Below are 24,617 nucleotides of genomic sequence, written 5' to 3' on the forward strand. Positions count from 1 at the left end.
CATGAACAAACAATAAACAATGCATTTACTACTGTATTTGTTCATATTTGTAAATGTTAGTTAAAGAAAATACAGTAGTTCATTGTTAGTTAATGTTAACTCATGGTGCATTAACTAATGTTAACAAGCATGGACTTGGTTGTTAATAATGCATAAGTAAATGTTCAGTTATGATTAATAAATGCTGTACAAAAGTTGTTCATGATTAGTTCATGTTAGTAAATGCATTAACAAATGAACCTTATTGTAAAGTGTTACCAAGTAATCGTTTTAATGTAACATTTCAGGAACAAAATAATATAAAATCTTTGACATTAAACTGACACCATTAAACTTACACCAGTCTCCTCAATCTTATACACTGTAAAACTCAAAAAGTTAAGGTAACTCAAACCATTTGAGGAAACTGATTGCAACAAATCATCTAAGTTCAAAAACTAACCCTAAAGAGTACTGCCCAGTTGGTGGAATGAACTCCCTAACTGCATCAGAACGGCAGAGTCACTCGCTATTTTCAAGAAACGACTAAAAACTCAACTATTTATTCTCCACTTCACCTCCTAATCTGCAATTGCCTCTCTGGATATCACACTAACTGTACCCAAATTTTTTTTTATAAAAATAAAATTACTAATACTTTCCTTCTTAGACTTTACAGACCTAAAACTTGCCTATAGCACTTATTCATTGTTGCTCTTATAGTTGTGTAAGTTGCTTCCTTGTCCTCAGTTGTAAGTCGCTTTGAATAAAAGCGTCTGCTAAATGACTAATTTTAAATGTAAATGTACTGTAAACTTAATCTATTAGAGTAAATGGAGCAATTTGAGCACAGTCAAACCCAATAAATTAAGAGAACTCAAACCAACTGAGTACTGTAAAACCCAACAAGTTAAGGCAACTCAAACTGTTTGAGGAAACCAATTGCAACAAACCATTTGAGTTAAAAAAGCTAATCTATACGAGTACTGTGAACTTTTCTGTTAAATAAAGTATTTAATCAACTAATTACCTTCAACACTGATCCGAGTTAAAATCCGAGTTAACTACACTCGTTTCAATTGATAAAGTTGACTGCTGGGTTTTATAGTGTGGGAACTGGTTAAACTGAAGGGTAAAGATCACCAACATTGACCAGAGAACAGGAATTGTTTGTTTATGTTCAATGCCATGCTTTTACAGCCTTTTTCATGGTGAAATAGTATACTGCAGTTTTTTTTTATGTTATCTAGGCAGATAGAAGTTGACAAAAGCATTAAATAAAAGGGTGCCAATATTTCTGAACAAAAAACTCAAAATAATTTACTAGAATACTAGAACAACTGTATGTATGGCTATAGATGGAAACATCACGGTAATTTGACAATATGGCACATGATTGAGTAGAAAACATACTGAAGGACAGCATGTGTAGAAAGTGTAGATAAACGCGGTGAGGTCTACCGCCAGTGCGCAGTAATCCATTAGGAGTCAGTCTGTGGAGTATGTGCCCCATTGTGATCTACTGCTGCTTGGCCAATCTGTCTGGCCTTTGCGCTGGGTTTTCAGGTCGTAACCCGCCACGGCGCCGGCTTTATTAGGTCACGGCGTGGCACCAGCCTGGCATCGGCCGCAAACGCAGGGTTGTCCTGGCAACCATCTGCCCTTTGTCACTAAGGCACCCGCTGGGCATGCCTTGACACGCCAAACCTCTAAAACTGACAAGGTGACAAATATTCAGACTTGGAGGATAGACAGAGTTAAGCATGCATAAAAGAAAGCACTGATTATTTATGTAAACTGGCTTAAGATGCTTATTTATTTTCATAACTTTTACATATTATATCCTATTATAGTGGCTAAACTCCAATACTGCACTGTAGGGGAAACAATACATAACACTGCTCATAATTGAGTACACCCCATTTTAAAAATGAATATTTTTTATCCATTTCTCAGTGAAGGCAATGTAATTTTCTGCATTTAAACAAAACAGTATTTATTAAATAGATATTTTTATTAAAATAATACTTTAGTCACCAAACATAATTAGATATTGAAAGATAATACAATTAAATTCAAGCAAAATATTGCAAAAAATTAAAATTAAAAATTAAAACCTACACAATTTCAGCTACATTTTTCAAAAAAATTTTTGCATCTCTTGATTTTTCCTCTTTTTTAAATTTGTATTTAATATTTTTTTCATAACAAAGTTGGGTGTGCTAGTTTTTGGACCGTTATCGTAAGTTATTTTGTTAGATAAGCTCCAAAATTGGCTTCAGTACTAACTAATCGAATATATATGCACAAATATTGTTGTATAGCATCCTGTTTAATATATGAATTAAAAAGATAGATTTGTGTAGGGTGTACTTAAATATGCTGAGCACTGTAAATGTATAAACACTTTATGTATTAGCGAATACTGCATATACTGTAAACAAACGCAAATCAATTAAGTTAACGTAACAAATTTAAGTGGATTGAACAAAACAAAATTAGGTTTCCCCGAAAAAAATCTCCAGAATTTTGTTTTTGAGCCCTTTAACTGCCTGCTCTACCAAATGGTTGTTTGGCGGTTTTAAATAATGTTTTTTTTTAAAGTATGACTGGTTTAAATAATGGCTTACACACAGCATTGATGGTTTACAAAATAAATCAAACATTATCCTGTTGCACTACACTTGATTTTGGTTTTGTTGTAAAAAAACAAACAAAAGAAAACATAGTAAATGAGAATCTGAAATATTTTAAGTCATACTTCAAAAAATAAAGATGATTTAGTAATCAAAAATGTTTTATTTTGATTGTGTTTGTGTTTCTTTCTTTTTTTTTTTTAATAAATTGGTCTTACACTTCATATATTAATATTTTTATAGGATACATTAATTCCGGTACTTTTGCCATGAACCAACATATCTACTATTTTGGCAGAGGTTGATATTATAAAAATTTAGGGGTTGTGTTGAAAATAAAATGCATTGACAGTGTTAACTATCGACATATTGGGAGTTAAGAAATGAAATCCATTTTTTTTTTCTTGGTGTGGCAGTTAAAGGGTTAAGCTAGTATAATAAAGTAGTTTGAACAAACTGAAAAATCTCTCTTTCTAAATGTATACTGCGACAAAAGGAATAAAAGAGAAGAAAAAAGGATCAAATCACATCAAGTAACTAACATGATTTACATTGTATTACCATGGTCAACCATTGCACTGATCCTGTGCCAAAAGCTTAAAATGAAAACAAAACATCCATAGTAAGTAATTAATAAACTGATGTGGTAATAATCTTACATTAAACTAACGACACGTCAATACTCCTAAAAGAAATCTGAGTTTCCACAGTGAGTCCAGAGGGATCATTTTGGGCTTCTTAAAGAAACTTTTAGGTAAAATAACCATTTGTTTCCTATTGTGAAGGACAGTTAAAAAACTAATGATCTAAACCTACATTTATTTCTTTCTAAAGAACCTTTGTTGGAATGTCAATATTTTGTGGACGTTAGAGATTCTTCAATTAATCATTTATGTGAATAAAGAAGCTATATTTTTACGGGCGAAGAAGCAATTGCACATCCTGACATTCTGGGAAACTGTCCACCAATTTTCCGGTCATCAAGGTCATCTGACTAGATGATGGGAAGCTATAAAACGATGACCACTTCAACCATCTCCAACTTTAATAGCTGAGATGTCTGTGGTCCAGTGTTTATGAAACAACAATCTTTGATTTGTTCTTTGATTCTAAAACCAAAAAAAAAAAAAAAAAGATATTATTTATTAGTAATGCCCAAACTAATGTCCAGAAGACATATCTTCACAATATTTGCTCTTAATGACCCCCCCCCCCCCCTTTTATAAAACAAGCTAAATATAAAGAAGATGTTATATGTGGAAGAGGAAAACAAGGTATTAGGGTAATTCTCTGCAAAATACAGTTTATCACATTTTTATTTCACTATGAGCAAAAAGCAGAGAGTAAGATAAGTAGAAAGTAGATAGATAGTGAACAAATAACATATTTTTAGAGAATAAAAGATATTTTTATAGTAAGTGATAATGCACTGTAAGATAAATAAATACAAAGCATAAATGCGTAACACTACAGCTAAAGTGGCAGTTTTTTTTTTAAACAAGATAGATAATAAATAAGAGTACAAAACTGTCACCCGGGTAAAACCTTTTGAAAAAGGAAAAATTTTGTACCATAGACAGTAAAAGATATGGATATAGTATCTGTGAAATCACCCATGGGTTTCTGAAGAGCGCAAATGAAACTTCAAGTGGGCATAGTCAACCGTCGCCATTTTGTGGCCGGGAGTAAACAAAAAAGGGCAAAGAGGCAGAGCATGAACAGAGCTACAGACGCCTGCTGGCATTTTGCTTAGACAGGATTTTCTTTGGGGGAAATGCTTAATACTTTATTACCTGTGACTTGTTTTTTTTTCTGACCACGTGTGCTTGGTTGTATACTATATCACTAAAGTGTTTAGTCTTTTAAAAACACTGTTAAAAACACATATCTACATTTATAGATATGATACAGTTAGAATATAATTTCACTCACCTGAGAAATGGAGGCCACGTGAATACCCACGTACACACAGCATGCTATATTATTTGATAATTGTAGGACATAATTTCAAAAGGCATTTGACTGTGTAAAGCCACATAAAACAAAACAAAAATATGATGTATCTGCCGAGTTCAGCAGCTAATCAGCCGGAATCAGCTGAGCTGATGTACCGACAACCAGCGAAACCTAGCTGTCACTCAAATGGCCACACCCTTAATTATGCAGACTTAATATAAACAAAACGGATGAGTTTTAAACAAATTCGCCCCCTCACAGTTGTTATAAAGGGTAATATTAGCTAAATACAACAAATCGTTTTTTGCACCAGGCTGTAAACACCTTTTTTCTGCTGTAAAGTTGGAGTTATTAGAAATCTGCTCTATTTTGGAGTCAGGCCTAGCCGAATTTCAATGAATTGCAGTTTCAGTTACTTCCATATTAGCTTCTCGAGGGAGAGCGGGATGTTACTGCTTGTTTTATACCTTTTAGTAACTAATATGCACACCTTAGATAACTGTATCTTTACAGTTCCAATATAGACACATGAGGTATAAACATAAACAATTGTGTATATGTATGTATGTATGCAACTGGGTATTTAAAAAAATAGACTCATTAGGCAAACCATATAAGAAGTATTTGCTTAACTTCTAAAATTGGCCCCAATCCAACAGGATTTGAGCCCTGTATGATACGATCACAAATTTGAGCAATATACTCCACTCCCACCAGTTCATCTCCAAACTGCGCGCAACACTTGACTTATCATCTTACTTTAAAAGCACAACCCAAATCCGAGTTGTCATGACAGTGCTCTCTGGACTCAGAGAACGACAGATTGGAAACCTCTATCATTCCCCCATCCGTCTATCGGTCTCTCATGCCTTCCTCTATCATTTCCCCATCGCTCTCTGCCTTTCCCCGGCTGCCGGTGACAGCTTGAAAGGTGCAGACGATCAGAGCATTGGCAGTTCGCTTCCCCACGCTTTGGCACAATGAAACATTACTCTCAGATACATCTTCCGTGTTCAACATTCGGTCCCAGGGCGGCCTTATCGGCTCCGTCCAGAAAACCTCGAGTCAAGCCGTGTTATGTTGAGCGGCTTCATGTCCAATGTCTTTTTTAAAATTCAGACTCTCCTTTTGTTCGATGTCTTGCATCCGCCTTTATAACACACAGGCCTACAAAATGCAATGGTGTGAATGCGACCTTGTCTTTTTCGCTGTGACCCTGATGCACAAAATTAAAACATTACCATTTCAATATATGACATTTCAATACCGCTACTGTTTAGGACGAATGCAGATTATGATAAGTGAAAGGCGACTGCTTTTAAACTCAATAAATTGCAGTATATGTAATAATTATGCTAATTAATTTCCTCAATCAATCTGTCGCTCACACCTGACAGCTGTGCTATTTAGTTCTTCATCAGTAGCTTAGTTTCCATTCAACTATTTTTATGCACATTTTGGATATGCAGATAAAAAAAAATGGTTGGTAGAAACACCAAGATGCCCATACATTTTGAACATGCACATAACTGAGTAGGATGAACTTTTTATACAATAAGAAAAAATGAGCATAAACTACAAGGGAAACAGTTTTACCGAACAAATTCCAGAATGCATATTAAAAAAAAAGTCATGTGATTTTGTAATAAGAGATCATGTGATGATAAAAATGTGTGTAAATAGACAAACCAGCAAGCTGAGCACATTGTAAAACATTTAAAATGTTGTTTTGGTCATTCTAAAACAGCTTAACCACTTCAGTATTAGTGTTTTTAATAAAAATAATCATAATAATAATAATAATAATAATAATAATAATAATAATAATAATAATAATTCCCTACATTTACAGTTGAAGTCAGAATTTTTAGCCATCCTTTATGCTTTGTTTTTCTTTTTTGAAATATTTCCCAAATTATGTTTAACAGAGCAAAGAAATTTTCACAGTATGTCTGATAATATTTTTTGTTCTGGACAAAGTTTTGTTTGTTTTATTTTGGCTAGAATAAAAGTTTTTAATTTTTTAAATACCATTTTAAGTACAAAATTACTAGCTCCTTTAAGCTATAATTTTTCAATAGTCTACAGAACAAAAAATCGTTATACAATAGCTTGCCTATTTACCCTACCCTGCCTAGTTAACCTAATTAACCTAGTAAAGCCTTTAAATGTCACCTTAAGCTGTATAGAAGTGTCTTGAAAAATATCTAGTATAATATTATTTACTGTCATCATGGCAAAGATAAAATAAATCAGTTATTAGAAATGAGTTATTAAAACTATGATGTTTAGAAATGTGCTTAACAAATCTTCTCTCCGTTAAGCAGAAATTGGGGAACAAAATTAAAAGGGGGGGCTAATAATGCTGACTTAAACTGTATATAGCGCTTTTCTAGACACTCAAAGTGATTGACACATTGGGGGGAATCTCCTCATCCACCACTAGTGGATGACGCGATGGCAGCAATCTTAGCTGATTGGCGGAGAGGGGACAGAGTGAAGAAGCCAATTATGAAATAGGGATGTTAGGAGGCCTTGATGGGCAAAAGCCAGTGGTCAAATTTTGCCAGGATGCCGGGGTTAAACCCCTTACTCTTTTTTGAAGGACATCCTGGAATATTTAATGATAACAGAGAGTCAGGACCTGGGTTTAGCGTCTTATCCAAAAGACAGCGCTCACTGAGCAGTATAGAGTCCCCTTCACTATACTGGGGCATTAGGACCCACAGAGACTGCAGGTTGGGCACCCCCCGCTCGTCTCACTAACACCACTTCCAACAACAACCAAGCTTTCCAATGTGGTCTCCCATCCAGGACCAGGCGCAGCCCTGCTTAGCTTCAGTGGGCAACCATATGAGAGTTGCAGAGAGCTAGCTTTTATTATTAATTACCTCTAGAAAATGTTAAGAGTGTCTGTGCTCCACATCTGACGCCTTCAAATGCCACCAAGTGTTCATTACGTGTCGGCTTCATCTTCTGAGGCACTAGTGATTTATTAAATAATGAAAAGATTCACACAGCTTGTCCTACCGTAGTACATAAAATTTTTACTTTTGATATTTGGCGCCAATAAATCAGGAAGTGACGATTTTGTTTTCTTTGACTCGCTGCTTGAAACGCTGCTTTATTCTCAAGTCTTTTATATGGTAATCCAGTTTTGCGCATACCTTTAATTCGCATCTTTGGATGGAAACATAGCTAGTATTATAATTGGGTCATGTTGTGAGTTGTCAGTTTTCTTATATAGCTTCCAGAAATTATCAGATGTGCTCCAACATTAGGCACATTCAAATCAAGACTGAAAACACATCTGTTTAGCTGTGCCTTTACTGAATGAGCACTGTGCTGCGTCCGACAGATCGCACTATTATGTTTTTCGTTTTCTTTTTCATTCTTTTATTACCTATTTTAACTCATTTTAATTTGTTTTTATCTGTTTTTTATATTTTTTATTGTCTGCATTTTATGTTCCTAAACTTGTCTTTTTTATTCCTGTTTATGTAAAGCACTTTGAATTGCCACTGTGTATGAAATGTGCTATATAAATAAACTTGCCTTGCCTTGCCTTGCCTATATAGAGCTTTATCTGTATTTGGTTGTGGCATGACTTGTGAGATGTCAGAGTTTTTTGGTTGTGTTGAGGGTTTTTGTAGAGCTTTTCTGTACTTATGTGTGTTGTAAGTAATGCAGTGCATTGTCACACTGATGAAGACACTTCCTTAATTACTCTTTCTTAGGTCTTAAGACATGAAGACGTCAACTTGAGGAATTTTCGATATTTCATTATTGATTAAGAAAAGAGCACTGTCAGCTTCCGCCAAAAGCAGCAACCTATGTGATGTATTTAAAGAAGCCTTCTGTTGTTCTAGATGTCAAATTGTGCATTGTTTTTCAGTAATTAAATTGTGTTTAATCAAACACACATTTCAACATTGGTAGATTTTGTATGTTTGTTTAAAACCCTTCAAACACAATATTTCTATAATAGCAAAAAAAAAAAAAAAACTGGCATACACTGATTAATCATCTAATTATATACTTGATAAAGATACATACTAGTGGCTTTTCATTATACTTTAGTAACAATTCATTGGATACTAGTATTTATTCTTTAGATGCTATGTCATTTGAATACTTATGCATTAGATGCTACTTCTTTCTGATCGAGGTTGTGTTGTGAGTTTTTAGTTGTGCTGTTTATATTTGCAGCACTTTTCAGGATTGAGTTGTGTTGCGAGTTTTCTGTATTGTTTTGTGAGCTTTTTCTGTATTTGATTGTGTTGTGAGCTTTTCTGTATTTGATTGTGTTGTGAGCTTTTCTGTATTTGGTTGTGTTGTGAGCTTTTCTGTATTTGGTTGTGTTGTGAGTTTTTGTATTTGACTGTGTTGAGCTTTTGTAAACCTTTTCTGTATTTAGTTGTGTTGTGAGTTTTTTAGAGCTTTTCTGAATTTGATTGTGTTGACAGTTTTTGTAATGCTGTTTAGTATTTGGTTGTGTTGTGAGCTTTTCTGTATTTAGTTGTGTTGTGAGTTTTTGTAGAGCTGTTTAGTATTTGGTTGTGTTGTGAGCTTTTCTGTATTTAGTTGTGTTGTGAGTTTTTGCAGAGCTGTTTAGTATTTGGTTGTGTTGTGAGTTTTTCTGTATTTGGTTGTGTTGTGAGTTTTTCTGTATTTGGTTGTGTTGTGAGTTTTTTCTGCATTTGGTTGTGTTGTGAGTTTTTTCTGCATTTGGTTGTGTGAGTTTAAGTGGAGCTGTTTAGTATTTGGTTGTGTTGTGAGCTTTTGTAGAGCTTTTCTGTATTTTGATGTGTTGTTAGTTTTTGTAATGCTGTTTAGTATTTGGTTGTGTTGTGAGCTTTTCTGTATTTAGTTGTGTTGTGAGTTTTTGTAGAGCTGTTTAGTATTTGGTTGTGTTGTGAGTTTTTCTGTATTTGGTTGTGTTGTGAGTTTTTCTGTATTTGGTTGTGTTGTGAGTTTTTCTGCATTTGGTTGTGTGAGTTTAAGTGGAGCTGTTTAGTATTTGGTTGTGTTGTGAGTTTTTCTGTATTTGGTTGTGTTGTGAGTTTTTCTGTATTTGGTTGTGTTGTGAGTTTTTCTGTATTTGGTTGTGTTGTGAGTTTTTCTGCATTTGGTTGTGTGAGTTTAAGTGGAGCTGTTTAGTATTTGGTTGTGTTGTGAGCTTTTGTAGAGCTTTTCTGTATTTTGATGTGTTGTTAGTTTTTGTAATGCTGTTTAGTATTTGGTGGTGTTGAGTTTTTCTGTATTTGGTTGTGTTGTGAGTTTTTGTAAATCTGTTTTGTATTTGGTTGTGGTGTTAGTTTTTGTAGAGCTGTTTAGTATTTGGTTGTGTTGTGAGTTTTTCTGTATTTGGTTGTGTTGTGAGTTTTTGTAGAGCTGTTTAGTATATGGTTGTGTTGTAAGTTTTTGTAAATCTGTTTAGTATTTGGTTGTGTTGTGAGCTTTTCTGTATTTGGTTGTGTTGTGAGCTTTTGTAGAGCTGCTTAGTATTTGGTTGTGTTGTGAGCTTTTCTGTATTTGGTTGTGTTGAGAGTTTTTGTAAAACTGTTTTGTGATTGGTTGTATTTTGAGCCTCTCTGTATTTGGTTGTGAGCTTTTCTGTAAAGGTGCCTCCTTAATTTGCTGTTGTTTGTTTCTATATTTGCATGTTTTTTCTTTAGTTGCACCGTATTGATCTCTCGTCTATTGTACGTTTACCTCATTGTGACCATGTACCCCATATAGTGTGACGCCTGTTATCATTAAAGGTCAAGACAAAGGTCAGAAATGTGCTAAACAACAAACGAATAGTTTCTGTATCATACACTTTTTAAGTGCAGAAATAGATTTAAATAAAAAATTAAATAAAAATTCCAAAGTGTCTACACAATAACTTTTTTCTCATATAGGATTTTCATAAGTCTGCAAGTCTACACACAATGACTCCGAAAGCTTAAATAACCACACAAGCACCCTCACACAGACCCTATAAATGAGAAAGTAGACAGAATTACAGACTGAAAAAAAATCATACAAATCAAACTGCTCTATTGCTTTGTGATCAATCTTAATGTCCAGAACATAATATTATATAAGCCGTCTTAGCTCTTTAATACCACTATGGAAAAAAAAAACACTTACAGATGTACAGGTTTTAAACCCAGGTTGGATTGAAAAGATGCAAGCAAAAAAAAAAAGGGGGGGAGGGGGGGGGGGGTTAAAAAATAGAAAAGGAGCCCGAACAGTCGCGCACAGGAAGAAATTCATTTCCTGTGAAACGCGCCGCGAAAAGAGTATCAGTACGAAAAACCTGGCAAGCCGATAAGAAAGATTCCCCTCGTTACATTGATAACCATTTGTTCATTTCCTGACAACAACAAAAAAAAATTATAAATCTGGGAAAATGAAACGGGGGGCAGTTTTTTTTCTCCTCTGCTTCTTTTCTTCCTGCTCTCCTTCACACTGGGCTCATTCCATCCGCAATATGGCAGAGGAATGATAATCGGAGCATCAGTTATCGCCGGGGTATTTGTTCCTTGTGGGAAGAGAAGCGCAGTGACAGAAGGGGGAGCACGGTTTGACTCCCTCACTTTTTGTGTCGGGGCCCTGCACTCTGGACAAGGGTGGATTTGCATTTTAATGGATGCAATTTATAGAGTTCGCCATCGCATTCGGCACAGCACAAGTGGCATCATTAAGTTAGCTAAGCCGGATTACTCCTGATAGGGGGGGTCAGATAACAGCAGATCCGAAAGAGAGAGAGAGACCATGTAGGAGACGCCAGCAAGTGTGTGTGTGTGTGCATTTCAAAAGATTATTAGACACATCAAAATATCATTAAGGTGACTCAGGCTGATTTCTTAACTAAAGCTTATGGGGGAGTGTGTTCGGGTGTGTTGTCACACTTCCTACAACAGCATTGCTCAGGATGTCTGTATATAGTTGAAGTTAGAATTATTAGTTAAATTATTATTATTATTATTTTAATTTATTTATTAAATTTTTTTTTGTTTAATGTAGAGATTTTTTAACATATTTCTAAACATAATAGTTTTAATAACTGATTTATAATTACTAAATTATTTGATCTTTTCCATGATGACAGAACATAATATTTTATTAGTTATTTTTTTAAGATATTCAGCTTAAAGTGCAACTTTAAGGCTTTCATAATTAGGTTAATTAGGCAGGTCATTGTATAACTTGCTTATATAAAATATTGCTTAAGTACGCTAATAATATTGACCTTAAAATAGTTGTAAAAATTAAAAACTGCTTTTATTCTAGCCGAAAAAAAACAAAACAAATGAGACTTTTTTTCCAGAAGAAAAAATATTATAGGCTGTGAAAAATTCATTGCTTTGTTAAACATCATTTAGGAAATATTTGAAGAAAAAAATTCTCAAAGTTTTTGACTGTAGATGTATGTAAAGTTGTGGTAAAAGAAGATACTGAACATTGCATAGCCACTGCTGCTCAGGAAAATGCTCCTTTTGCGCCACATTGTCCCATTAACTGTTAAACAGCCATTAAACAGTGTAATGTTAGCTTTCAGCACGACAAAACGTTTTAACTAAAGGAAATATTAAACAATATATTGACAATGAAAAAATAAAACTGAACAATACACATTATTAACATGTATAATCAGTGGTGTAAAGTAACTAATTACAAATACTCAAATAACTCTAACAGTAGTTTTTCTCAGGAATTTACTAAGTAGTTTTAAAAATGTAAACCACATCATAATTAACTACCTCAAGACCCAGCAGGCATAAGACTCCAATATGACGTCAGATTGACGATGTACCCCTAACGTCATGGGGACGTTGCATTTTTTTGGAAACGAAAGTCGGGTTGACATCAGAACTCAACGTCAGACTATACTGTCAATGTCCAACCTAAAACCAATCAATTATCAATATCTAATGATGTTACAGCTTGACGTTGTTTGGACGTTATCACTATGACCTCTATCAGACATTAAATTTTGGTTGCAATAACTGATGAATAAATGTCAGTATTTTACATCAATATGATGTTGGTTTAAGATGTTGGCTCAACGTTGGATTTTGGTCGTTTTCTAACAGCCTAAAATTGACCAATTATCAACGTCACTTGACTTCGTTATTGGACATCTAAATAACGTTGTCCTTAGACGCTGGCTAGACATTGAATTTTGGTCACCTGACATCACAACCTAAATCTAACCTAATAATAACATCTTGTGATGTTGTGTGTCTGCTGGACAATAACTAGATGCACTACAGAATGTTACGTTTACACACACATGCGCAATTACCATATCAGCTTTTTACAGCGTAATACTCACTACTCGAGTACTTTTGAACGTCTACTTTTTACTCATACTCTGAGTTATATTTACATCAGATATACTTTTACTCTACTTTTTAAGTAATGGTACTTTTACTTGGGTATGATTTTTCAGTACTCTTTCCAACACTGTGTTTTGTAGCACACCACTCTGTATTATGCAGGAAATCTTGCCATTTGATTCACTTATTGCCTTAGACCAAGAGTACCCAAACTTTTTCTTATAAAGGGCCAAAATCCAATCTTTATTTAGGGTCGTGGGCAAAGATAAACATATCAAGCTGTATTACGAGTTGGATAATTTCCTCATTCATTTAAAAATAAATAGAAAACATTACCTAATTAACGTTAACTAATGCATTATATATATATATATATATATATATATATATATATATATATATATATATATATATATATATATATATATATATATATATATATTTTTTTTTTTTTTTTTTTTTTTTTTACATTTTAAAATGAACCTAATATAATAAAAACATAAGAATTTCATTTATAACACAATGGAGTTTAATGCCGAATACAAGCTGCACCTGCCTTTGCCCTGATTTTCTCATTGAGGACTTCTGATTTGTGGTCTATCTGTTGAGAAACAGTGCTCATTTTAAAAATAATATCAGATTCATTTACAACATTCAATTGAAGAATTTAATTCAAGTTTGTGTTTTGTAGCTCAAAAAAAATGTAACTAATTAACGAAAGGCTATATTAAATTAGACATGACTATATTAAAGACATAAACCACAACCCTGTCTTTCTGTCTATCTATCTATCTATCTATCTATCTATCTATCTATCTATCTATCTATCTATCTATCTATCTATCTATCTATCTATCTATCTATCTATCTATCTATCTATCTATCTATCTATCTATCTCTATTCGAAGATAGAAGATCAAATATCAATATCTATTGATGTTACAGCTTCACGCTGTGTGGACGTAACCATTATGATGTCTACCAAACGTTAGATTTCGGTTGCCATACCTGATGAATAAATGTCAGTATTTGACGTCAATATGATATTAGTGTAAGATGTTGTCTCAACTTTGGATTTTGGTCACTTTCTAAAAGCCTAAAATCGACTTGACGTCGTTATTGGACATCTAAGTAACATTGTCCTTAGACACTGGCTAGACATTAAATTTTGGTCACCTGTCATCACAACCTAAATCTAACCTAATATTAGCGTCCTATGATGTTGTGTGCCTGCTGGACAATAACTAAATGCACTACAGAATGTTACGTTTACAAACACATGTGCAAATTACATGTTAACACATCAGCTTTTTACAGCGTAATACTCACTATCTATCTATCTATCTATCTATCTATCTATCTATCTATCTATCTATCTATCTATCTATCTATCTATCTATCTATCTATCTATCTATCTATCTATCTATCTATCTATCTATCTATCTATCTATCTATCTACTATCTATCTATCTATCTATCTCCATTTTATGTCACTTATTGCCTTAGACAGTTAATTATACTTAATTGCATAGAATAAAAATTACTGAGCATATATAATTGTAGCTTTTTACAACTTGAGTACAAAGAAAACATGCATTGCTTTAACCGAAAACTGTATTCAGCACCATTTGCAGCTACTAAGACATAACCTACAGTGACTAACCCTGATCTCCTTTTTTTTTACATATGCATCATCTCCACACGCTGATGATCTTGCCTCGTGTTCTGCAGCAGTATGGAGTGTTTGCAAGTGTTGTAAGGAGAAAAGAGAGAGGTTAAGAGACGAGACAGCTGCCTGCTCCTGAATTTACCACTGCATTGTGGGTAGAGGTGCAGGCTGTCAGTCGGAGAGCGGCGGACTGTGGAGGACACACCTCAGCGGACGCACAAATAAGAGATTATGCATCGGGCAATAAAACTGCAAAGTGCGTCGGCCTCTGTTTGTGTGCCTGTGTTTGTGTGTCAGGCTGAGTATGTGTATATGTGTATTTGTGCAACTGTGCGTGCACACGGTATTATTAGAAATGCAATATTCATGGCTGAGGTTGCACTTTCACAGAGGAGACTCGTAATAGTTTGGGACGCGGATACCAAACGGCATGTGAGGATTTCAGATGCTTTATTAAACACATTCTTTTTGTTAACAGAGAGACCATATGTGTAGTTTGACTTTGAGAACATTTAATAGGTTACTAAGCCTTTAGGTTCATGATACTTAGGGTAATCTTATCTAAAAATGGCGTGCATGCAAATACAGTACACCTCAAGATTTATTAATTTATTAATTAATTTTTTCACTTTTGCAGCTATCATTTTTTATTATATATATTTTAAATTTATTTAAATATGTATTCATTTTAATATGAATTTCTTTTTTATTTTATAATAAATAAAAAAAAATATATATATATATAAATATATATATATATATATATATATATATATATATATATATATATATATATATATATATATATATATATATATATATATATATAATTTATTTATAATATATGTATTTATTTAATTACACATTTATTTATAATATAAATATTTGTATGATATAATAAATATAAATATTTATTTATAATAGATTTATTTATTTAAATACACATTTATTTTTCATATAAATTTGTATGACATAATAAAAATAAATAGATATTTATAACAGATTTATTTATTTAAATACACATTTATTTTTAATATAAATGTTTGTATGATATAATAAATATAATTATTTATGTATTTATTTATTATTTATTTATAATATATTTAATTATTTAAATACATATGTATTTATAATATAAATATTTTTATGGTATAATACATTAAAATCTTTGCTTATTCATAATTTATTTATTTATTTAAATACTTATTTATTAATAAAATAAATATTGGACAAATTAAGGTATATTTTTGTTGAAATACCCTTTAAATAAATAAATAAATTGTGACAGTACAATATGTCCTTTATAAATGCCAATTTCACAAATGAGCATTGAGTAATAATTATTAACATGTAATTACTGTACTACAAGTTTAAGGATTAGCCTTTGCTTTTAACTTAGGTACTTAATTTATTCTAGTAATTTATTTGTGTTATTAACATATTATGTACACTGTAATAAATAACTGCATACATAAAAACCTAAGGATTTCAAGGTGTCGTTGTTAGTGTATTCACACTGTAGGTCTGAGTAATCCTAGTTAAAATGTAAATACTTGTATTTTATGCAATGATTAGTTATTGTAGCTTTAATATTCAGACAGTTTTTCTGTAGTTACTGTAATAAGTAGATGTAACATGTAACAATCTTACTGTAATATATTTAAAACACACACAAATAATAATCAGCATGTATTTAGGTAAGAGTAGGGTTAAAATTATGCATTATGTCCCGTTATCACTACAGTAAGAGCTTGATGTGCAACCAGCAGACTATAATAAGCAGCAAAACAATATATTTTTATGAAAGGTATCTTTGTTAAAGTGTAATTACACTAATAATAACAATCAGCCATGGTATTACTTGATTAATATTAATAGATTACATTCAGGGTTATCTTAATTAAGTGTAGTTATGTATTATTTAGTGTTAATCATAAGGTGTAGCAATGACAATTAAATGAATAAATATTAGGTTATTAGTAGTTTTACAGTGTTTTGTTGCGTGTAATGTGCACGCACTGTAAAACAAACAAACAAACGAACAACAAAACTAAATGAATCAGAGGGGGGAAAATATCTATTTAAAGTAATAGAGTATTAGAATCAAGGGCGTAGAATTGATATGGACAGAGGGGACATGTCCCCACCAATATCCACCAATTACTGAAATGTCCCCAACAAAAATTTAATTGCCTTCAAAATAAAATAATGCCGTCAACCCTTAGTAACCTAGATGTGCTCAAAGGGTTAAATCCATAGATATACAGTCAGAATTATTAGCCCCCTTTGAATTTTTTTCTTTTTTTATATATTTACCAAATGATTTTAACATATTTAGGAAATTTTCACAGTATGTCTGATAATATTTTTTCTTCAGGAGAAAGTCTTATTTCTTTTATTTCGGCTAGAATAACAGCAGTTTTTATTTTTTTAAAACCATTTTAAGGACAAAATTATTAGCCCTTTTAAGCTATATTTTTTCGATAGTCTACAGAACAAACCATCGTTATACAATAACTTGCCTAATTACTCTAACCTGCCAAGTCAACCTAATTAACCTAGTTAAGCCTTTAAATGCCACAAACAGGGGGGTTAATAATTCTGACTTCAACTGTATATAGATAATAGGGATAAACAGTTAAATTGCATCACATGCCTCTCTACATTTCTGTACATTCATACCTCCTCAAAGCCCGACTGCAGTAAAATCATGTAAATTGACTTTTGCAGCATAGGATGTGCTTCGTTAATTGTTGTTTGTATTATTAAGCGTTTAAAACCTTTTGTCCCATAAAAACATTCATGTTCTAAAAGCATGAAACAGGATTTGTGCTGATTAATACGTGTGCTACAGGGATGTACATCCCCATCTATATCAAGAGCAAATCTTGATTAGAATATTTGGACATCAGGCTGCTCATAATTCCAAAGAGCACTATAAATCAGAATTATTAGCCCTCCTAAATTATTAGCCCCTGTATATTTGTTCCCCCAATTTCTGTTTAAAGGACATAAGATTTTATTATAACACATTTCAAAACATAATAATAACACATTTCTATGATCTAATTTCTTTTATCTTTTGCCATGATGACAGTACATAATATTTGACTAGATATTTTTCAAGACACTATTCAGCTTAAAGTGGCATCCAAAGGTGTAACTAGGTATGATAGGGTTATCAGGCAGGTTATAATAATGGTTGGTTTTGTAAACAATCTAAAGTAAATATTGCTTAAGAAGGCTAATATTGACCTTAAAATTGTTTTAAAAAAATAAAAAACTGCATTTATTAAAGCCGAAATAAAAAATAAGACTTTCTCCAAAAGAAAAAAATATTATTGGAAATACTGTTAAAAATTCTTTGCTCTGTTAAACATACTTTGTGAAATATTTAATAAAGAAATAATAACAATAGTAATAATAATAATTTTATAATAATTTTGACTTCAGCTGTATATAGTCTGACTGAAATCTAAACTTAAAAACATACCTGAAAGTAAAACAGGTTCCAATTACCACAGTTAATGCACAAAACCACACAGATTAAAATCAATACATTATTTTTCAATATCCAGCTAACCTTGTGTCTACACATAATAAATCGGAGAGTGCGTTTAACCCTTGCATTTTGGCATATTAAAACCTCCCCCCTCCCAACAGTTCCCCATTATGCTGATACGCGAGCCCGGACCCTGACTTTCACCTAATTGTGTGTATTTTAAAAAGCCATTTTCTGTTAGACTGCACAAATCCATTATATCTGTGACTTTGGCTGTAATAATGCGACTGAATTAATGCACCAAAACAGATTCTGCGGCCTGCGGAGAGAGACAATGACAGATGCCCTTATTGCCAGTTGCCCTACTACCTCTGTTGGCCGTTATCAATACTATTAGCGCTGGTGTTAATAAGGGTGAAGTATTAAAAGCCCTTGTGTGTGTCAGTCAGTGTGGAGATGTGGAGAGGGCCTCATTGCTGCTGATAAACCTTGACATCTCACAGCAGGGTTAAAGCCACAGACAAAAGCCTGTACAGAGAGACGGGCCAGAGGAGGCTCTTATCAGTGCACTCGAAGGCTCCACATGCCCTCTGCTTCTGGATTATTCTTCATCTTTTGCGTCATTTTGCAACTAGAGAACTCAAATAATAAAACTGTAAAATGTAATGTGATTTTTTACTGAACTTTACACTTTTGTTTCACTTTTTTTTACGTTATTCTAAAACATGGTGAAAAATTGTACAATTTTAACAAAAAATTGTAACATGAAAATGCTGTAAAATCACCTTAAAATCATGTCAATGTGTGTAAACCCCCTAAAATATATATGAATATATATTTTTTCACATAACACAAATATATTTGTACACACACACACACACACAGGGTGTTTTTGTGAATTATGGGGACTTTCCTTAGGTTTCCATTTTATACATTTCCTTACACATAATATATTTATTTTTTGACAAGTTATTTTGGGAAATAAACAAACCAACCAGATTTCTTCCGACTGTTCAGTGCCATTGTGTTATGATTTAATCATTAAAAACAAATGACCATAAAACTGCCCCCTGGTTTTTGGGTGCACTGCAGCTTTAATTTTAGAAGGTTAACAGGCTTTTAAGGTTTTTAATGAACCAAACTTTGTGCTTAGTCGAAATGTAATAAACTGGAACAAAAGTAAATGATTCCAAAAAAAAAAAAAAAAAAAAAAGTAAATAAAACCAAAGACAGTTTTGCATTTATGACTGATTATTTAAATCATAGCAATGGTCAAAATGTATGATTTTATGTACTGTATGTATAAGTTTATGTAATAAAATATTTATGCACAATTTCATGTAAAATATTATAAGCTCAAGAAATGCAGAAAATCTACTGTAAAATTACAGCATAATTTTTTTTTAATTACAGTAAATTTACGGTAATTTAAGTCAGGTATTTTACAGTAAAATTTCATAATCTAACAGCCGTTATTTTACGTTTTACAGTTTTCTAATTAACAAAGCAAGGAATTTTTCGCAATATTTCCCATAATTTTTTTCTTTTGGAGAAAGTATTTGTTTTATTTTGGCTAGAAAAAGAGCAGTTAGATTTTTTTTAAAGCACATTTTAAAGACAATATATTTGCTCTCTTAAACAATATTTTTTTTCCGATCATCTAAAGAACAAACCACTATTATAAAATGACAGGCCTAATTACCCTAACTTGCCTAATTAACATAGTTAAGCTTCATAATTGCACTTTAAGCTGAATACATAGTATCTTGAAAAATATCAAATCAAGTATTAATTACCTTAAAGTAAATCAGTTATTAGAAATGAATTATTAAAACTAATGTTTAAAAATGTGTTGAAAAAAATCTTCTCTCCATAAAACAGAAATTGGGGAAAAAATAAACAGGGGGGCTAATAATTCAGGAGGGCTAATAATTCTGACTGATTGTAACTGCAGTTTTAAGGTTTTAGTACATGATATATACAATGCATTCAAAACAAACTGACCTGTAATTAGCAAAACAGTTTAAAAAGATCTGAGGTGAATATGTTATGTAGTTTGTTTAAGCACAATATTGGGGTCTGAAATGTATCATTAAAAATAAGTACACTTCCTATTAAAAATGAATATTTTAATCCATTTCTCGGTAAATATAAAGAATAATTTTTTAGTGCATTTAAACAAAACAGTTTTATTAAACACTATTAGCCATTAAAATCGTTTTAATAACTCATATCTTGTATTTTAAATCTGGTTTAATACAACCTGTATATAATAGTCATAATACACCCATCTGTATATATCACTATGGCTTTTCTATAATTGCACTTTATAACTTATACCTGTATCCTGCACTTGCTGCTATTGCACTCCTGGATAGACCTAAACTGTAAATCGCTGCATTGTACTTGTACATGTGTAATGACAATAAAGTTAAATCTAATCTAATTAAAATAAGAGTTTGGTCATCTGACATCTTTTGGAATAGAAATATAATGCATTTAAAGACAAACACGTAAAATAAATAAAATAAATATTTTTTTTTTATTTCATATTTATTGACAACATAATAATACTTTGTCAATTGGTATTTACTATTTGTAATGATAATCTGCATAATCTAGGTTTAGTATTTTTTTCTGTTGTTACTGTAACAGTTTAAAGTATAATTTTGGGGTCTGAAATACACTATCTATGTTCAGATACAAATACTAATCTCTGTCACTATATGCATTTGTAACTAGAAAAAGGCTAGAGGATAAATATTTTACAGTTCTATATGCAAAGCAGATATGTTCACTGATTTAAATAATCAAATCGACGTCTTGCACTGATTAAGCTCAAAGTAACACATCTTACAAGCAAGTTATTGAAATGTGTGACTATATTTACATTTTCATTGTCCTGTGCACCTGGAAGGAATTAATTTTTAGAGTTGATGCAAATATTTGTTGATTTTATTTTACCATACATGCACACACACACACACACACACACACACACACACACACACACACACACACACACACACACACACACACACACACACACACACACACACACACACACACACACACATTTTAATGTTTTGAAAAGTAATCAAAAGCACATGTAAATTAAATGCATGTTGCCATTTTTATCTTTAATTGTTTTTGAAAACAAGAAATATATTTACTATTTACAGAACTGAAATCAAAACTTCTTCTTAAATGTTTGTTGAAAGTGTTGTTTTAGTTTATTGTATATACACTTAAATTAAATTTTCAATGCTTGTTAAAACAAAAAAAAAAGAAATGTTTCATGTTGTTGACTGTTTCATAATGTTAAATGTTAAAATTTGTAAATTATGAACAATCCTTTGTCAATTTGTTTTTAAAAAGCATTTTAATTGAAAAACTTTGTAAAAACTTGCAAATTATAAACAATAAACAATGTATTTGTTTTCAACAAGCATTGAAAATTTAAATTAAGCGTTTTTTCAAAAACAAGATATGTTTACTATTTACAGACTTCTAATTAACACTTCTTCTTAAATGTTTGTTAAAAATGATATTTTTGTTTGTTGAATATGAATAAACTTAAATTTAATTTTTAATGCTTGAAAAAATTAAATGTTTATGATTTATAATTTGCATTTAACAAAGCATTGCGTCTTAAAAAAACAAGTTGAAAAAAAGTTTTAAAAAAATGTTTCTTCTTTACAAACTTTAATATTAAATTATGAAACAGTCAAAAAAGTTAAATATTTATTTTTGTTTATAATTTACAAACTTTTCACTTCAAATGCTGGACCAAAACCATTGTTGCCAATTTGCATATTACACAAACAGTATTTACACTACCGGTGGAGTTTGGGGTCAGTAGGATTTTTAAATGTTTTAAAATAAGTTTATCCTCCTCACCAAAGCTGCATTTATTTAATAAAAAATACAGTAAAAATTGCAAAATTGTGGAATCTTATTGCACTATAAAATAACTGTTCAGAAGTAGTTTATAATTTACATTTATTATTTATTCCAGTGATTTTTAGGGTGAATTTTCAGCTTCATCGGTCTTCCGAGTCACATGATCCTTCAGAAATCACTCTAATATTTAATATTGATTATGGTTTATACTATTTTTGTGTGTCTTTGTGCTGTGAAATGTAGGAGAGATATTGTATCTCAATGAGACATTCCTGGTTAAATAATTAAAAAAATAAATTATTATTATTATTATTATTAATGATAATAGTAATAAAAGCAAAAAAGAATTAAATAATCATTTCATTTGAAACTACATAAAATAAGAAATAAGTTATTTAAAATTTTAATAAATATTTACCTTTTTTTTTACATTTAACAGAATAATAATAATAAAAAAAACATGGGAAAAAAAAACATGGAAAAATTTTTTTGACTGGTAGTGTAAAATAACTTTCTTTCTATTATAAGACAATGCTAATTCTAATGTTTATACCTGACAATATGTATAAAAAAAAAACAAAAAAAAAATACTTTCCTTTCTGATCCTAAACTTACCTAAACTTGGCTTCACTAAAAGCCTCATTTTCAGCTAGTCAGCAGACAGAGGGGTTTTCATTTTCATGCAGTCGTTCAGACCAGGGAATTCATTTATGATTGTACTGAATGAATATCAAACAACGTGTTTATTCTAACAGCCAATATACTGCCTAATAACATTTGTCATTATGCCTATATGAATATTTAATGAAATTAATATATCTGTGACAGCATATTTCATTTTGCCTGTTATTATGAATGTGTAAACACACTGAATGAGTGTGTGTGTGTGATATAGGCAGTCCTCTCACAGGACCTTTATCTCCAGGCTAGTGATCACAGAGTTTATCTTTTTAATTATGTGGCAGGTCTCTTCTAAAGACAGACAGGATGTGCGTGTGTGTGTGTGTGTGTGTGTGTGTGTGTGTGTGAGTGTGTGTGAGTGTGTGTGTGTGTTTCTGTTCTCAGCGTCCCTCTCACTTCTCATTCAACATCAAAATCAGTCTATTCCCTCTGCGGCCCCTTCACCTTTCTATCAGGACTCAGTGTTTGGGGGATTCCAGGGTCCGTCATGGGACACAGAGGAGTAGATAAGAGTCCTGCTTATAACCCTCCATCAACCAAAGGTTTACATTCATTTTCTCGTTATAAAATGTTGAATTCATCTAAAGATATAATAAATATAATGTTTTCCATATAATGTTAATGTTCTTTAAAATTTGCATGAACAATCAGTCAGAGGTTTGGATTTATTAACTCTTCATGCTAATGCAAAACAAACCAAATACGTCTATAAATAACGTAAGAAAAAATGTCAAGACAACAATAAAAATATAATATTAGCGCCATTTAAACATCTAAACATACTGTATTTTCATCAATATTGAAAATGTTTTATTTTCTAGAAACTCAATCAAAAGATGTAAATATGATAGCCTTAATAAAAGCTATACCTGTACATTTCTCAAAAAACATACAATTAAATTCAACAATAATTTTATTTAATTTATAATGTTACACAAGATATAGTACAAAAACACTATAGAACTTGTGTCAGCGGAAAGAATAATGTTATGTTTATTTATTTATTTGTCGATTTTTTTTATTATTTACTTGATTAATTATTTGATTGTTTTGATTATTTACCTGATTATTTATTTGATTATTTGCTTTGTTTATTTATTTATTTTTTAGATTTTTTGTCTATTTATTTATTTGATTGTCTTGTTTATTTATTTGTTTTTTGTTTATTTATTTAATTGTTTGTTTATTTAATTGATTGTTTATTTATTTTTATTTATTTGATTGTTTTATTTAATTGTTTATATATGTAATTAATTATTTTATTTATTTATTTATTTGTTTGTTTTATTTATTTAAGTAATTGATTTGTTTATTTATTTTATTGTTTTATTTATTCATTATTTAATTGTTTATTTTTTAATTTATTTGAATGTTTATTTAGTTATTTGAGTGTTTTTTGTGATTGTTTTATTTATTTCATTGTTTATTTACTTATTTATTTATGTGATAGTTTTATTCATTTATTGTTTATATATTTATATAAATACTAGTTTTATTTATTTATTTGATTATTCGTTTATTTGATTGCTTATTTATTTATTTATTTGGATTTTTTATTTATTTACTTGTTTGTTTATTTATTTATTTGAGTATTTGTTTCATTTATGTGATAGTTTTATTTATTTATTTAATTGTTTATTTATTTATTTTATTGTTTTACTTCTTTTTTTAATTTATTTTTATTTTTTGTTTTATTTATTTATTTGATTATTTATTAATTCATCTATTTATTTATTGTAAATTAGCCTGAAGAAACAACACAAGCTTGTAGTTTTTCCATTGTAACGTGGTGCAAAAAGTTATAAGGCCCGTTATTATCAATCATCCGGATATAAAATGTCAAGACTACCTTTAAAACCTGTGCCGTGTAAGAAAGGCTACTCAGCCATGCTTTTTTGCACTGACATTCGCTCAATATATGGTCTAAGGTCAGCCTGTACACACAGCATCAGGGAAT

The 24,617-nt window shown here is 31.2% G+C and overlaps 2 long non-coding RNA genes across 3 annotated transcripts in view; both read right to left on the bottom strand.

Moving 5' to 3' along the window:
• LOC147846677 (uncharacterized) overlaps positions 1-24,617 on the bottom strand; it is a 77,734-nt gene that overhangs the window by 21,707 nt on the left and 31,410 nt on the right. The window lies entirely within an intron of this gene.
• LOC147837321 (uncharacterized) lies at positions 3,718-5,638 on the bottom strand. The gene is made up of 2 exons (XR_015477298.1): positions 4,578-5,638; positions 3,718-4,503 (listed from the first exon to the last, which is right to left on the bottom strand). It is a non-coding gene; the product is annotated as an uncharacterized LOC147837321 (long non-coding RNA).

The sequence above is a fragment of the Danio rerio genome, chromosome 1, assembly GCF_052040795.2.
Source record: "Danio rerio strain M-AB ecotype USA chromosome 1, GRCz13ab, whole genome shotgun sequence".
Taxonomy (NCBI): Eukaryota; Metazoa; Chordata; class Actinopteri; order Cypriniformes; family Danionidae; genus Danio; species Danio rerio.